The sequence below is a fragment of the Prorops nasuta genome, unplaced genomic scaffold, assembly GCF_024137725.1.
Source record: "Prorops nasuta isolate Cenicafe-Biocafe unplaced genomic scaffold, Cenicafe_Pnas_1.2 PNAS00004, whole genome shotgun sequence".
NCBI lineage: Eukaryota > Metazoa > Arthropoda > Insecta > Hymenoptera > Bethylidae > Prorops > Prorops nasuta.
Window position 1 is genome coordinate 5,225,272 of NW_027116801.1, and position 16,000 is coordinate 5,241,271.

Below are 16,000 nucleotides of genomic sequence, written 5' to 3' on the forward strand. Positions count from 1 at the left end.
TATATTTGTCGTGCGCTATAATCAACAGTTGTCTGTAATAATTATTGGCCGTTCTGAGAGTTCGAATTGCTCCATATAAATGTTAAGTAGTAATCCAATGTTTTCTTGTTCTTCTTTTAAATAATAATCAAGCGATTATCAAAACGATTTATGTACCCTTTTGCTGGTGACTTTTATCTCGCCATATAAATTATAGAATTAAGGAGAGCGAGTCGCGCGTGAGTGAGGAGGTGCATGTGTACGTGTGTGTGCGAGTGTGGGTAGCTGCCCCGCGAGACCAGAAACGTGCGTGTTCTCGTTTAAGCCACGTTTAGAACGCGAGTAAATCTTTCGTGAAGAGCATTGTATATTACTGGAAGAAAAAAATCCCCGACAGCTCCGCTTCTCTAGCAAGAGAAATTACCACTTTGCCTCAGACGCACGAAGTTGTGTCATTTCACTCCGGACCCTCGAAAACCCCGAAATTTCCCAAGAAATAAATTTTATACTTTGGAAAAACTGTGCAACGTTTGTTTGGTGGTAATCAATCGAGGCTCGGGCGGTGCGAGAGACGTATGCGGAATATCGTGCACGCTCGAGCCTCGTAATTTCTTGATTATCTCGATCGATCGAGGGAAAAATGTCCATTTTTTCTCATTACCTAATAACGACAAATCATGTGCGAATTTTCGGCGAACTCGAAAATTTGCTTTCCAAATTCGTGGAATGTGCTTCGTTAATAGTTGATAATTCGCGTTAATGGACCGGGATGTTGGCAAAATTGTCAAATGGGTATTTTATCGTCGTTGAGATTCGAAAGGGAGAGAGAGGGAAGGGGGGAGGGGGGATAGAGGTTGTAGCTAAAACGATTAAGCCAATGACCGAAATTGGCTGATATTCGAAAAAGTAGGAGAATCGTTTAGAATGGACGGACCTGGAGCACGGGAGGCTTCGTACAATTGCGGAGAGAAAGAGAATTTACGTTAAAAAGCGGAAAAACAGCGGAGAATCACTAATGGGACAAGCGGGGTAGCGTTGACTTAGTGGATTTAATTAACTTTTCGACCGATGCCGGACGTGGTTGCTGGATCAAAGATTTTCGTTCGAGTGTAGCGTCGAGTATGAAGAGGCACGCAACGTGGAAAGGGAGCAGAAGAGCGTGGAGCCATCAGCTATTAATGGCACGTGTGGTTGGCGCACAATTTACATACCTGAGTGTGCGGCCCATGCCAGACACGTTGGCGCCCGGCAACTTTATAATCTCAGTCGGGATTATGATATACCGCGCGCTAAAGACCGGTCTTTCCAAGGAACATCTTCCTCTCGCAAATTCCACATGTCGTTAAATAAATGATGATTGATCACCCGAGAAAAAGTACGCACACACACACACACACACACATCTATACAACACACATGCGCATGGATGTACATCAGAGAGACGCTACTGATTTCTTTGGCAAATTTCGCGTAAGACACAACTATTCCCAGGCGCTTCACCGTCATGCGAATGATCCATCGATCACTCGACCGGTCCTGATGGTCAAACCGCGCGCGCGCGTTCTCCAATGATTTATGGTAGGAAAAACTGCAGTGCTGGGACAAGTATACTCCGAAGCACTTTTATTAATGGCTGTAAAGTATACGGGGCTTTGTGGCGAAGGTCTCGCGCGAGAGACGAAAGCTCCTGGCTGGTATTCCTACAGGATGATAACTGACATTCGTGGTCGAGTACATTTACGGGCTTGGCAGGTGAGTGCGTAAGGAGACGGGCCGAGGGGGGGGGGGGATTCCCGGGGAAACGGAGGGATCGCGATGGGAGAAGGCATAAAGCACCTGCTTGCGCGTTGCCGAAGGGCTTAAGCGCTCGATAAATAAAGGGAGGCCGGCTGCAGCCTCGATGGATCATGCTGCGGGACTGCTGCCACTGATGAGTTTCTCCGGCACAACCTCGTCAAAACCAAAGGTACGATCGCCTCCTCTCCGCAGTTATGTTGTTTGCTGTACTATCATTAAAAGATTTGATCCTCCGCCGGATTAAGCCAGACTGACAAGCATATTAGCGGAACTGGCGCAATTAGGACCGCGCGAACCAGAGCCCCATAGCTTTCAGCCAATCTGCAAATTGTTCATGTCCAATTGCAGCTCCACTACAAAGTACGTGGCCGTCTTTGAGGGGCCAGGCAGGGTTATTATGAAAATACTTCAAGGAATCCACGGCCTCTGGCAATTTCTTTAATCCTCCGACAGGATGTATAAACGCAAGCCGCTCACAGACAGATCGCTAAATTATTCTTACCGAGTCTCTTTTCTTTATTCTTCCTTGCAATTATAATTGTTATTACTCTGAATATTTATAATAGCTTTTTTAAAACTCTCTCCCTCTCTCTCTCTCTCTCTTTCTACACACATATATATATATACAGTCGAGTAATTAATATCTCTTCTGTAACGAGCAATGATTTTTGGTCCACATATATATAAACGTAGCAGAGAATTAAAGTGCGAGGTTTATCGAGTTCTCGCGTGACACCGGTGCAATAACAGCTTGAATTTCGTTGGTCGATTCTCTCCTCGCTATATCACGAAGGTATATATATATATATATGTATATAAATATAGTATACTACCCTATAGTGTATTATATAGAAAGGAACGAATTAGAATGAGCAAAGTGCTGTTGGGATTTACTGGCTGCTGAAGTTATGGGCCAAGTATTTTGTAGTAAAGTGACTACGTAATGCATCTTGATTTATGGCCGCGGTAAAGTATCACCGTCATGAAATTCGATTTGGATCGTTTGGCCCAACGAGGGAGACTGCGTGACCTGTTTGCCCAGCCGCTATCCAAATAGTCATGCATCCTTCAAGCTTGGGGCATCCAAACATAGCATTAGCATAACCTTTACCAGTATAGCGCCATAATGCTTCATCTCGTTTACCACGCTTGAATTAAAGATCTCGGCCTTTCCACTGCTATATACTATTATTATTATTTGTCATCAGGATTTATCCGTTCTCCAATGGAGATTGGCAAAGTCTACCACGCTCGTGCGATTCGTTGGAGCTTGCAAAAATTTCAGCGTCCAAATAGAAGATCGTAAAGTGTCATCCGAACAATCGCAGATTATTACCGACGGAGCAGCTTCATGGCTCCCTTAAGCATCGAGTAATCTTATCTACGTAATAAACCAAACGCCATTCATCCCCTTCGTCAAAGCACCCTTCGAGCCCGTTCTCCAAACGTATCTCTCGTACTCCTAGCATTTGCCAAGATCCCTCCCCCCCCCCCCTCCCATCCCTCTCCTTCTGAACACTTATACTTGCTAGATATACATTTGGTTCGTCAAATTTATATGTAGTACATTGCAGGTTTACCGTAGAAAAACCTAGGAGGATCCACCTTTTTTCTCCATTGGTCAACAAGATTTGTAGCTTAGTCAGGTACGCGCGTGTGCAAGTGTGTGCGTATACATAGACGCATACTGTACATGCATAGGTGCTGGGTAATAAAACTGCGTAGCACGACGCACCGGGCAATCCACGACGAGGCTGGAGTGCGCGGGGAAAAATTACTTTTATTGGCATCGATATTTTTAATTCTGTTCCAATCTTCGGATAAGCATCGGAAATTTATTCCCGCCAATTCTTGCCAATCTTTGGAAAATAGCGGTATTGGGCCAATCGGTGGAATAGCCGAGCCCCGCCCGATCCGCAACGCGCGACGTAATGCATTTTGGAATTTAGCGGTATTCGATGACGGCTGTCGGATCGATGGAACGGCCTTCTTTTTCCGGAATTAGGAATGGCTATTTGTGTCATACAAACAAGGAATTTGCCAATCCGGTCACGTTCGTTCGTGCACACTCCGATGCGATGGAGTAAAAGGAAAATACGTATTTGTTGAAAACACGATTATACATGTACCACAATGAGCTGGATGGGGAATAAAATGACCGCCTAGCACGCACGACTGCTACGCCCTTCGGAATTCTCAATTCTACAGGAGAGAGAGACCCACTGGTTATATCGCGAAAAATCCTAGCAATTTTACTCGCAACAGATAAACACACCGCTTTGCCGCTGCTGCCTCCTGCCATTTCCTTCCCGATAAACTTAACGAACGTCTCTCCGTTATCTCTGAATTCTGCACGAGTAATTCTCCGAGCGATCCAAGGGGCAAAAAAAAGCACGTAAAAATTGCCAGAGCTTATATTGACTCAGTCGTGTTACGTCGCGGTCAGAGCACAAACGAACGGCTCGCACGCGAGCTGGAAAAACTCGCTATCGAGGAGCTGTATGGGGATCGAAGCAGGGGGGGGGGGGGGAGATCCGTGGCATATTCGTGGCATATTCGTGCATGGTTATATGGCCACGAGTCGTTTGGAGTCGTTGACGACGGGACGATGCGATTCGAGAAGGGGGCGGAGCTCGCGAATAGTTGTGGTATAATTGGGCAAAATGAATTATTGTCCGATAAAGCTGGCGCTGATATTACCGTGGAAACTATGAAACTGGCGCGCATTCATGAACGGAACAACATGGGCGGGCAGGAAAAGTAATGCGTGCGTAACATTGAATATTCCGGCAATAATGTTGGCGAGAGCTGCAAACGGGACGGTAGGGACGAATTTACAAGCGACGCAGCCCTTATGTTGCAATCACGAGCTTCAACCGATCGTTGAAAATTTAATGCAGCGAACGGCTAATGCGGCTATTGCTCGCGGCATTGTCCCAGATTTTAGCGATTCATCCTAAAGCCCCCCCCCCCCTCCCTTCCTCACTCCCCCACCCCCACTCACTCAACGAGGAAAACTTTATTTTCCCTTATCGTCAATAAAGTTCTCGGTTGCGTTTAGTGCCTCTTAAAGCTCCATCCCCCGATGTAACAGCTATATGGTATTTTACTGTAGTATGTGTGTGTGTGCTTCTGTATATATATCTATATATGTGTGTCTGTATATATATATATATATATATATATATCACCAGCAGCCATTATTAACGGCTATTTAAACACGCTGTAAACATAACGTCACATTGCACAGCATCACGTGTTTCGATTATTGACACATCGATTAAATTGTTCTCGAGTGAAAAGCTTGGGGGGATCACTGGGCAGGGATTTTCCAAGATTTTCAGTCGGTAACGGAACAACGCTGGGTCTTGGGATTCTATTGATTTTTCTAAGATGCTCCATAGAGATGCCTGCTGTAAATAACCATTAAATGGAACATCGACGTTGACACGGGGCGCCACCGTCGTGTCGCGATTCCCCCCTCATTATTCCATTTGAATCGCAGATTCGAACGTTTCGCCAGGCACCACGGTGCTAGATAGGTGCTGTTAAGGAAAACAGGTAAGGCATGCATGCAGATTACCAGGCTAAACCGGGCTTTGCATTTCGTTTCGTTGGCAGAAATCTCGCGTATGAGATAATTTATTTTAGCATAAAAACCTCGTGCATTTTCCGATGTATTTTCCAGACAACCTCCAGTGCTCTGTCTATGTGTACTATATATATATATATATATATATATATATATATATATATAGAAATAAAAGATAACTATAGTTATTTCCATCAGATTGCGTGTATCGAAATACACACGAGCACATTGCAGTATCCAAAGATTCAGCAGTCTCGATCGTATATATAATGAAAGGAACTTATAAATACTTGTAATATCCACTGCGAAGGAGCTATTGCCGAAGAGTAAATTTCCATTTCAACGGGAAAGCGTAAAAAATGGCATTATATCAGCGCTATTTTCAATGCAGGGCTCGAGTGACCCTCGGTGCACTGGAGAACACAAAGATAAATTTAAGATATTTCCTCGTTGAGGATTATAATGGGGAACGTAAATAAGCATTATACGTCGTTCGTTACGAGACGCGTCAATATCGATTCAATTCACTTGATGATTCTATTTGAATCGCAAATTCGAGAGTTTCGTTTAATAACCACGCGTACGGAGCGCTTCGATGAAATTGTGCATTTCAAGAGAGAGAAAGACTCGATCTCTCTCTTTATACTGGCTGAGAAATTTTTCACTACTATATATATACCTCGGCCACGCGGAAGCCAAAGGAGCTCAGGATTGTTGACCTTCGAGGGCCACTGACAATCGCTTAAATTCTTCTGCGCGAGTAAGCACCCTTCGGATCTCGTTATCCCGCAGCTCGAATCTCCGCGTGCGACGTTATTTCCATTCGAGATAACTTGGCAGCACGCTTGGTCGATCGCTCGGATAGCAGCAGCCACATACAGCCATGCATCCGAGACTTGCAGGGGGTTCTAGAGAATCGAGTCCTACCACCGAGTGTCACATTCTCGCCCTCGTCCCGTTTCTGGATTAAGACGCCCCGTGTCATATGCCTTCGTCGCTCCGATTTAGCTTTTCCGTATGTATATATATATAGGACATCGACACACTCGCGTCAAATTTGCACGGCTAGAGCCACGAGACCCAATCGCCCTCGTAAAATCCGGAATTTTCCTTGCTTTTCGCTGATCGCTTCGCCAACTCTCATAAATCACAGTGCAATATGCCGATGTTAGATCCGCCTTGAAAACCAATCGACCTGCCCCCCTCCCTATATAAATAAAACATCGATTTATATAGATAATCGATCAAACTTGAGATAATGCGAGCGTTAGATTTTTAGGATCGATAATATATTTTACGTTGGAAAATGTATTTTTATTGGATAATTAATGTTTTTAATGCTTTTATACCTTGGCGTTTGCCACCTGCGGTCAGGTCAACAGCTATATAAGTTTTGACTTTTTTTCTCGTTGTCGTTACTTATCTTTCAATTCACATATCGCATGGTGGCTCGACAAGAGATCCTACTTAATATTTCATTCAGTCAGCTATTCACCTCTTTCTGTCGCTCGCTCCCTCCCTCTCTCTCTCTCTCTCTCTCTACATATATATGTATAAAATGAAGATTTCAACGCATAGATTGTCGGAGAGTGTTAATATTGAACTAGTCGGTAGCCATGGGTCAGTGCTGCCAGGCAAGCAATTTAATGGATCGGTTTCTATGAGGCGATCCCACAAGTCACCAGTATAGAGCCAAAACCGAGATAGAGAGAGAGGGAGAGAGAGAGAGAGAGAGAGAGAGAGAGAGAGAGAGAGAGAGAGAGAGAGGGGGGGGGGTGGTCGGCGATCGCCACCTGGGAGTCTTAAAGGAGGACGACGAGAATCTTGGAATGGACCAATATAGGAAAATCGATCGTTTCAGATTGGCTGGTCAGCTTCATAAATTATTATCAGCGAAGGACGTTGTTATTAGAAAATTGGCTGAGATAGCCGTGAAGTGGCCTTATGGTAGGCTGGGAGGAGGCTGCAATAAGCAAGAAGCTCTACGGAGGAGACAAGTGGATTTTGGCAAGTGGACAAGGCTATCTCTGGCCAGACAGTGTGATGGATCCTTTATGTTATGCTTCCAAGTCCGTTGATAGATCGGATAACTTGCTTGCATCCTGCACCGATAGCTCTAGCGGTGTCTTTCGATTATGCAAATGACTCTCCAGTAGTAAAGTGGAATATTACTCAGGCATATATCCCTAACCAAACCACAAAGCCTTATCATTGGATTTTCCGGCTTACCTTTTCATAAAGTTACCATTTAGGAAGCTTCCTATAAACTTCGCATCGTGCAAGGGCCAATCGGATTTATAAATCGTAGAGCTCGCCTCGCAATGCTGCAAATGGACTATCGGTGATTACGGGTAATTTCCGAGAAGCGTGATAGGCGCGGTGTATAGTGCAGGTATATACGCTATCTACACACATACACATAGGCCATTCCTTTCAACGTTAATTCAGGATCTTGGCGTTTCGCAGGAGTTTCGAGCTGGATGAAATATATAACGGGATTGGCAGCGGAAATGAATAGGGGATGCTTCTGCGAGCCTAAAAATGGAATGGACGTTAATTTTATGCACGGAAACGATAATGGGTTCGTTTTCCACGTGAAAAGATATTCTATCGCGTGAGGCAGGCAAATTATCAGTCCGAGCGCGATTGTACGAGGTCCGGCAAAACCATACAACCCCCGGAACTGGTGGTCATAATAAATCAAACGTTTTTGCAGGACAACGTATTTGGCGTTGAGCTCGAGCCACGAATCCCGCTAACACCGCCCATTTGGCACGTCGCCATTTTCACTCGACTCTATATATTTTCCAAAAGACAAAATATGCGATGCGTTATTAGTGTTCTTATCGCGCTAACTTTTCAAAGGTGTTACTCGTCTCACTCTCTACGGCTCTATACTGTACGCTTCTTAACCTATATATGTATAGCGTATATATATATGTATACGTGCTTGCTCCGCACGAGCAGAGAACTCGATGAAAACCATGTGTAAGATACACATTATATGTATATGGTTATACGAGAGAATGAGAGAGACTCGTTGCATATTCCATGGACGACCATTAGCCCCGATTTCACGGTATATATCTGCATACCGTGACAAAAAACAATTATCAACGTGGTCAATGGCTGGGAGTATCTTGTAAAGCTGGCTAGTCTGGCTGTCTGGAACGTTGCAATTGGGGCTGACAACGATAGCAAGAGGTTAGCGATGTCGGTTGCTTGTAAACACCGTGTTAGCCAAATGAACGTTCGCTTTGCTGCACGTGCTTTCTCTCTTGCTCTGTCTGCACGAAAATGTCTCTGCTCGGCCAACACGAATTCACTATACAGTGGCCAATCCAACCATCTGTCCATCCGGCATTCGCCATTAAAACTTCCACGTCTATCCGCAACTTTCACTCGAAAAGGAGCAACAAATTTTTCGCAACAGCGTTAAACAAAAATATATGGTCAAAAATAGAAATGAAATATTATATATCGCTAAAGAGGCTCGTTGTCGGAATGGATCGAGAGAGGCAGATGAGACGCAGACCACTGGAACAGTGCGAATCGCCGGGGATCCCTTGAGAATGGCCACGCTGGGGTCCGATATAGTTACATAAGCTTTATTGGTCTATAGGCTTTGGCCAGATGAATTCTGGGCTGATTAAAGTTCCTATACTTTAGCCTGAAATTCCAAGCGGAGCCAGTGTCACAGATGATTCCTAATAAACGTGATTGGTACCCCAAGTCCGGCATTCTTGTTGGCAGAATGTGAAATTTGCTACGGTAAGCAAGTGCGTAGTTGATCGTAGTCGATAAAGGCACTTGAGCGATAATGAACGTTGCCGGCATGCGGGCTCAATCAGGGAGAGCTCTGCGCAATATGTGAACGCTTCCTCTCCCCCTCACCCACCCCATCTCACCCCCTCGTACCAATATAACTTCCATGACCACTCGGTAACGACGAAACTTTCACCGTTTGCGAGACGTGTCAATTTAGTCAACTCTTTTGCCACCTTCCATGAAATCTGTCATCGACTGATCAAAAATTGAAACGATCAGTGTCCCGAAAAATTTAAGCAAATCGCGTGTCACTCCGCTCTGTGTTCGCTTTCTTCAATGGAAATACGAGCTTTGGAAGGGGGAGGGGGATCTGATTGAGAAAGATCTATGATGGGAAAAGGATAGGAGGGAGGGACGACGTTCGATTTGTGATAAATTGCTATAGCACTCCGGTGTATAATTATTGTCGAGAGGGCTCGATGACGCTATAGAAAAGGACTCGATCGGTGTATATATAGAGTATACCTTTTATTCGCTAAAATACATTTGCTAATACACAACTACACTCAGCATTATACATAAGAATCGCGATTTGACCGGATAACCGTGCTATGGGAAGATCAATATTGAACCGGCTATTTTGCTTTTTTCACTAAAATTCCATTTGTACAAACTCGCGCAATATTTGACTTGGATTGGTGGAAATTTTTCGGGATATCGCCGGATTTATTTGTGAAGATTTCTCTGGTTGAAAAGCGCGCGTGGGGCGTGTGGGAGGAAAGAATCGGAGGAGTGACGGAATTTAAGATGGTAGTGGTAGATATATATGCACGTGTATATATAGAGGGCGGCAGTAGCGTTATCAGAGGCCGGAAGGTTTTACACGCGGCACTTGAGCTCGGCGGCACAAGCACAGGCACAGAGGGAGGACGCACTCGATGCATTCGCCGAGATGAAAAATGCACTGACGCTATCCAGCCTGATGACAGGTTCGACAGCTTGGCAGATTCCTGGCAGAAGCCGCTGATTCAATCCCCGCCAGCAAATTCGGATCGTCTCCGGAACGGGCACGTAGACATTTCCCGGCTAGGCAAGAGGCAAGATGGCCCCGAGTCGTAACGTTAAATAATTTCCAGTCTCCCAGCCTCCTAGACTCTCGGAAATGCGATGCTGAACGAAGGGAAGGGAATTCTCATGGCATCCCTTATACCTCGCCTTTCTATACGCTCCGGGGATCTCGAGGGTTACATCGTCGCATCTCTAGACCCACCCTCCCTCCTCCCTCCCCAAGCAGAATTGAAATTTCATCCCACGCGTTACATCCCCTGAAATACCATTTTTCGCCATGGAAATACTCGTCTCTCCTAAAACACTGCTAATCTTTCCAAATTTTACGGAATTCTCCCTTTTGTCAAATTATTATTTTTCTGTTTTCGCTACAAGGCAGTAGCTGGATTGCTTTTGCGATTGGAAGAAGATCGCTGAAAAATTGGATGATAGATCGTTGCCAAAGGCTTCAAAGGTGGCGACGATCCCTTTGTGTTCGCTGGTGTGGATTTCTCGAGTCTCCCGTTGACCCTAATAATAATAATATATGTAAATTGCAGGAGAATAAAATTCGATATTCGGCGAGGCGAGGCGAGGCGAGGCGAGGGTGGGACCCACAATGGCTTTTGGCATTCTGAAAACCGTGCATGGTCACGTTACGAAGTATTTACTATCCACACATATCAAACCCGAGGGAACCAACCGATCTAAATAACCGAATCGATCTGGCTTCTACACACTATCAGCTCCCCGTAAATGCCATCGAACGTGGTTTGAAAATAATATTTGCCCCCTATCTAAACTTTCTCAATTACAAAGAAAAACATGTATGTATATATAGGTACATATAGCTTCTTTATCATAATGGTATTTCGTGTAATAGATTCTAAACTATAGAGCTGTAATAGTTGGATAATTATTTTTGCTGCTAATTGAGAATCTCGTTAAATTTAGGTTATGCTGCCCATTTACAGTTTCGCTAATGATCATAATTATGCATTCTCAGTGCTCGATTGTACCGGGGAAATTTTCAGAAATGAATAAGTCGAGGTAAATGAATCGATATATGATTCGATCGTATAAAATTTCTTCGCTCGTGTATTTTCCATTAACCCTAGGACGAGATTGGATTTAGGGAGATTCGCGAAATGGGAAATGCATTCGAGAGGCTAAATAGATCCGCGAGAAATCCGTCGTCATCGGTTAGCCAACTCTGTAATCGTTTGTTTAACCTTCGGACTCACCGGACAAACTTTTCACGAGGAAAATGACAGCTGATGGGAATTTTTTGGAAAATACAAGTCCATCTCTTATTCTCCATCATTAACCTATTCATCGCACAAGTTTCCTAATATTTTGAAAAAGTCCCATTTTCGATTTTAGGAGTTGGAACTACTCGAAAACTTAACCTCTTCGGGCAACGCCTAGTGGCTCAGCGTCCAAACTTTTCGATTCAATTACGTGTTCCTGCTTTTTTCTCCCGATCGAGGAGAAAATTCTCGATTTTACCGTCGCTCGATTAAAACTAACTTTGCAAGAATTCTTCGAGTTATTAAATTATTGTTGGAATTTGTTTGATAAAAAAATGCCTCTGGTGTACGATTGTTAGGAAAGAGATTACGTTAGCCAAATTCTAGCGGATCGACGAATGCACATCGGGTGGAATTGCAGCTGAGCGTTTTATACTATACAAGTTTTATATGGAGCGTGTAGCCAGTGGTAAACGTCAATCATTTCTTTTGTTTGACAGATAAGCAGTGACCTTTAGAAACGGACATAAAAATTCTCTTGTATACCACTGACGCTACACGACTGCTGATAGCAACTTTGCGTTTGTCAATGTTCGTAGCTTAAAGCCTTGAAGGATTAATATTTCAGCATGCACTTTTTTCGTCCCTTCTCGATAAAACCAAATGGTATAATACCTATATATATATGTAATGTCGAATATTAATTCAACGAAATCTGATTTTCTGTGATACGAATATAAAAGACAGCTCTCTGCGCGACACCTATAAATTTAGGATTATTATGTGCAACGCTCTGCTTTTTCATGGTTATTATTATTATACATATATATAGCAGCTTCTCTTTCGTTGGAGGATGAAGAGAGAAATCGAGTTGGACGTGAGTTACGTGAGATTGTGTAAGGTAGGTGGCGAAATTTGCACGATGGCTTGATATAATTACGATAACCAAGTTCGGTCAAGACAATTTCATTTGAATAGCTGAATTATTCATCGAGAGATAAATTATCGGAACTGATTCCGTGTCGGTAAAAATGAAACTTTACTCTCGGATGGAAACTTGGATTTACGCGGGTCGTCCAATCGCAATCGATGTGTAAACGGATAATGGCGCTGGTCTCGTGAGTCGATATGCGGCGTCGTAAGCGATCGTTAACTGCTAGTTTGAAATCTCGGAATACCGCCGCGTTTCCTCCGCAGCGCCTGTCGCTAAAGTTTCTCGCCACAATTTGGGAATCGACCAGATTCTGGTTTACCTCCCCGACCAGTGCACACACTCTAATTGGCTACCGTCGAATCCCATGCAGAACTACGCGCCGAATCCATCCATTTCACAAACTTCCTTATTATCACTAATATTTATTCGTTAAAAATCCCTCTCCGTTCCGATTTTTCCTAATAAAAAGAGTTTACGTAACACAAATAATGACGTAATTGGTTGGCCGGAAGCTATGCGCGGTTACGTAAAAAATCCAGGATATCTGACTCTTATCCTCGACCGAAATATGCAAAATTCGATAAAGGAATTCTTTTGCGTTGATTTTCATATTGAAATAAATTGTTACGTATATATGTATATAGTATAGATGCGAGTGGAAGATACTAGAAACAGGTGGAGCCTCTCTATCTCAAATATCTCACTCATCTTCGTTCGGGAAATGGAAAAAAGCTCCGATGTGCAATTAGCTTTCACTGTTTTCGTGTATATATATATATATAAAGCACAGATTTTTTTGTTTCTCATGAATTCTCCTCCTCAATGTTACACGTGAATAACCATATAATGTGTGTACAGATATATATATATATATTTCGCCATTACGATGCTGTTCCCCGGACTAAATTAAAACATGATAGATTATTATTAATGTGTTTATTCTTTTAACGTTGGGACGAGAGTTGCACTTTTGTCGTCTTACGGTCTCCCTCAGCTGGCCCTCTCGTTTCATAATCCAAATGTTTAGCAATCTGTTTGAGCCAGGTGAATTGCTGATGTTTACATAGCAGTGAAACAGACAAAGCATCGCGTGCTTACCCAAGACTTGGCCAAACAGAGTAGAACCGGTGCTTAATTGGCACGTCGAATCTATTAAGCGATGAGTTAATTTGCATAAGGTGAGATAACACGAGTCAAGCGCTGTATTCTGCGCTCCAAGCCACACGATAAGACAATTGGTTCTATTTTACTTCTTATCATAAATTGAATTTTATCATCTACGTCGGTTAAAACCCCATGAAACTATAACCTAATACGCTCTCTCTATATTACTCTTATCTTCCTTTCAAACATCTCTATATATATATATATATATATCGTCTAATTCTCTACAGGATTTTCTTCATCAATTTCATTTCCATCGCTCTCTCGTTATATTCGTCGAAATTCTCACGACTTCTGGGCAGAATCTATAGGATTCATCCAGGAGTGCTTCAAGCGAGAGTTTTGGGACATTGGCAGGGTTATTAAATAAGCGTGCATCCATTATTCGATTCTACCCATGCGAGGTTACGTTTAAGGATGTGCAAAATGTATTGGGGTGTGTGTGCATGGGTATTAAGATATATTTGCCTCGTTGTTTCCTGTAGCACCGGGTCTATGTAAGCCGATACTGCATCTTGCTTAGAAGTACGAACGGACGAGTCCTAATCAATTGATGCATTGCCCATGAGCGAACTAAAGCAATTTAGTACTTGCCAGTAGTTTCGGAACGTTAACAATGTGCCGCACAGTTTCGGATACGCTTCTTCGCTCCATGGGAACAATCAAACTTTCCTCTTTTAAATCTTATATATATAGTATATACGAAACCCCTACGACGCATTCCACTTAACTTTCAATCCGTCAATTATCGAATTCTACTAATTTCTCCTCGAGTTTGATTTCTTTCAGACAAATTTTTATCCACTTCCCCCTCCCCCCTTATCGCCAACTAACTCTTTTTTCACAGAATCCCTGTACGCGAATTAGTCACACAAATAATTAAATATATACTTACTGTACTAATTTCTCGTTAAGCTTATTTAATGATGAAAGCTGGATTTATAGCTGGACTTTTTCACGTTCACTTTTTTTTTTTTACAAAAGTCTTGTTTTACATCGAACAGCACTTCGGTGCACTGTTGAGCGAATTTATAATTCACATGGCTGTCATTCGAATTTTTCCCCTCAATAGAGATTTATCTGCGCGCAGGGACGAGACGGGGATGCTATGAGCGTATGTATCGTTATTTCAAAATTCATCCGGCCAAGGGGTCCAGCCAGTTTAATAATTTGCGAATGTCATTCGTTTCGCATACGATGTCATTAAAATTGCACTGGACAAATAGATAATTTGTATTAAATCTGTAGATGATATCTTTTATCACGTTGCCTGAAAACTTTATACGAATTATCGATTCTCCCCTGCATAAAAGGCCGTTCTATTCTCGATTTATCGCGTTTTGCGTTACAGGTTAAATAGTTGTAACCTAGATTTTTTCTACGTTTGGACTGGGACGGGTCAGCTCGACACCCGAGGCTGCGCTTATATAGCATAGTTTTAAGTGTTTCTAGCGAGAGAGAGAGAGAGAGGTGCTGGATTGTTCCCAGCGCTCCTGTTATATCCTTTGTCAACAGCAACTGTCGCGCACGAATGAAACGTCACTCCGGCGTGTTTTTAAAAGACTCCTGCTGCAATAATGCACTCGACCCTCGAACCATCCTAAGGCTTAATTTACACAGGCAAGTAAAACTATCGCAAGTTCATATCTGAGAGCACTTTCAAGCGTCCGAGACAGTGTTTGCATTGCGTAGATTTTTGAAAGGTGTTCTCAGATGTAAACTTGAGATAGTTTCACTTGCCTGTATAAATTAAGGAGGGAGATACAATTAAACGTTTCAAAAATACATATTTTTTTGTGTGTCTTGGAAAGATTATAATTATAGATCTTTATAATTTATATATTAATCTAACAATTTGTCTTTTTTGTTTATTTTTTAATACAAAACGGTTGACTTGCTAGAAAGCTTTTATGATGGAACTGGGTCTGCTTCCCAAACTGCATAGATTCTGGGCAGTTGTGTGTACTTGGCTGAAAAATTAAAAAATATATATATGTATTTATTTATTCTCATGAAGATCGATTAAATAACAGATTTTAAATGGGTTATTAGTACGCAAATTTCAAAAAACACGTTTTCAGAAAAAGCTTTGCTAAGTTTAAATGAATTGTACAGTTGTAAAATTGGTTATTTGAAAAAAGCATGTTTTGCAGGAAAGAACAGTTTCTACTGTACCCACACTACTTCAATATACGCAGCACGTTTTATTTTTTGTTCCATAAAAAACGAATATTATCTATATTCCAAAATAATATCATTTTTAACTGTATAGATATTGCATGTTCTCTACAAGAAAATAGAATAAAAATAGTTTCGAAAAAAAGGGATGTCCTCTTTTTCAATTATTCTTCGACTTGTGTTAAATTTGAAAGAATAATCTTAATGAATTGCATTATTAAGACCTTTTGCAAAAGAAATGCCTTTTTCGCAGTTACTAAAAGTATTTCCCTCCTGGAGCATAAAAGCTTT

The 16,000-nt window shown here is 42.5% G+C and overlaps 1 protein-coding gene across 1 annotated transcript in view; it reads left to right on the plus strand.

Moving 5' to 3' along the window:
• The window catches only part of Sol1, a 140,571-nt gene that overhangs the window by 1,295 nt on the left and 123,276 nt on the right, over window positions 1-16,000 (plus strand). The window lies entirely within an intron of this gene.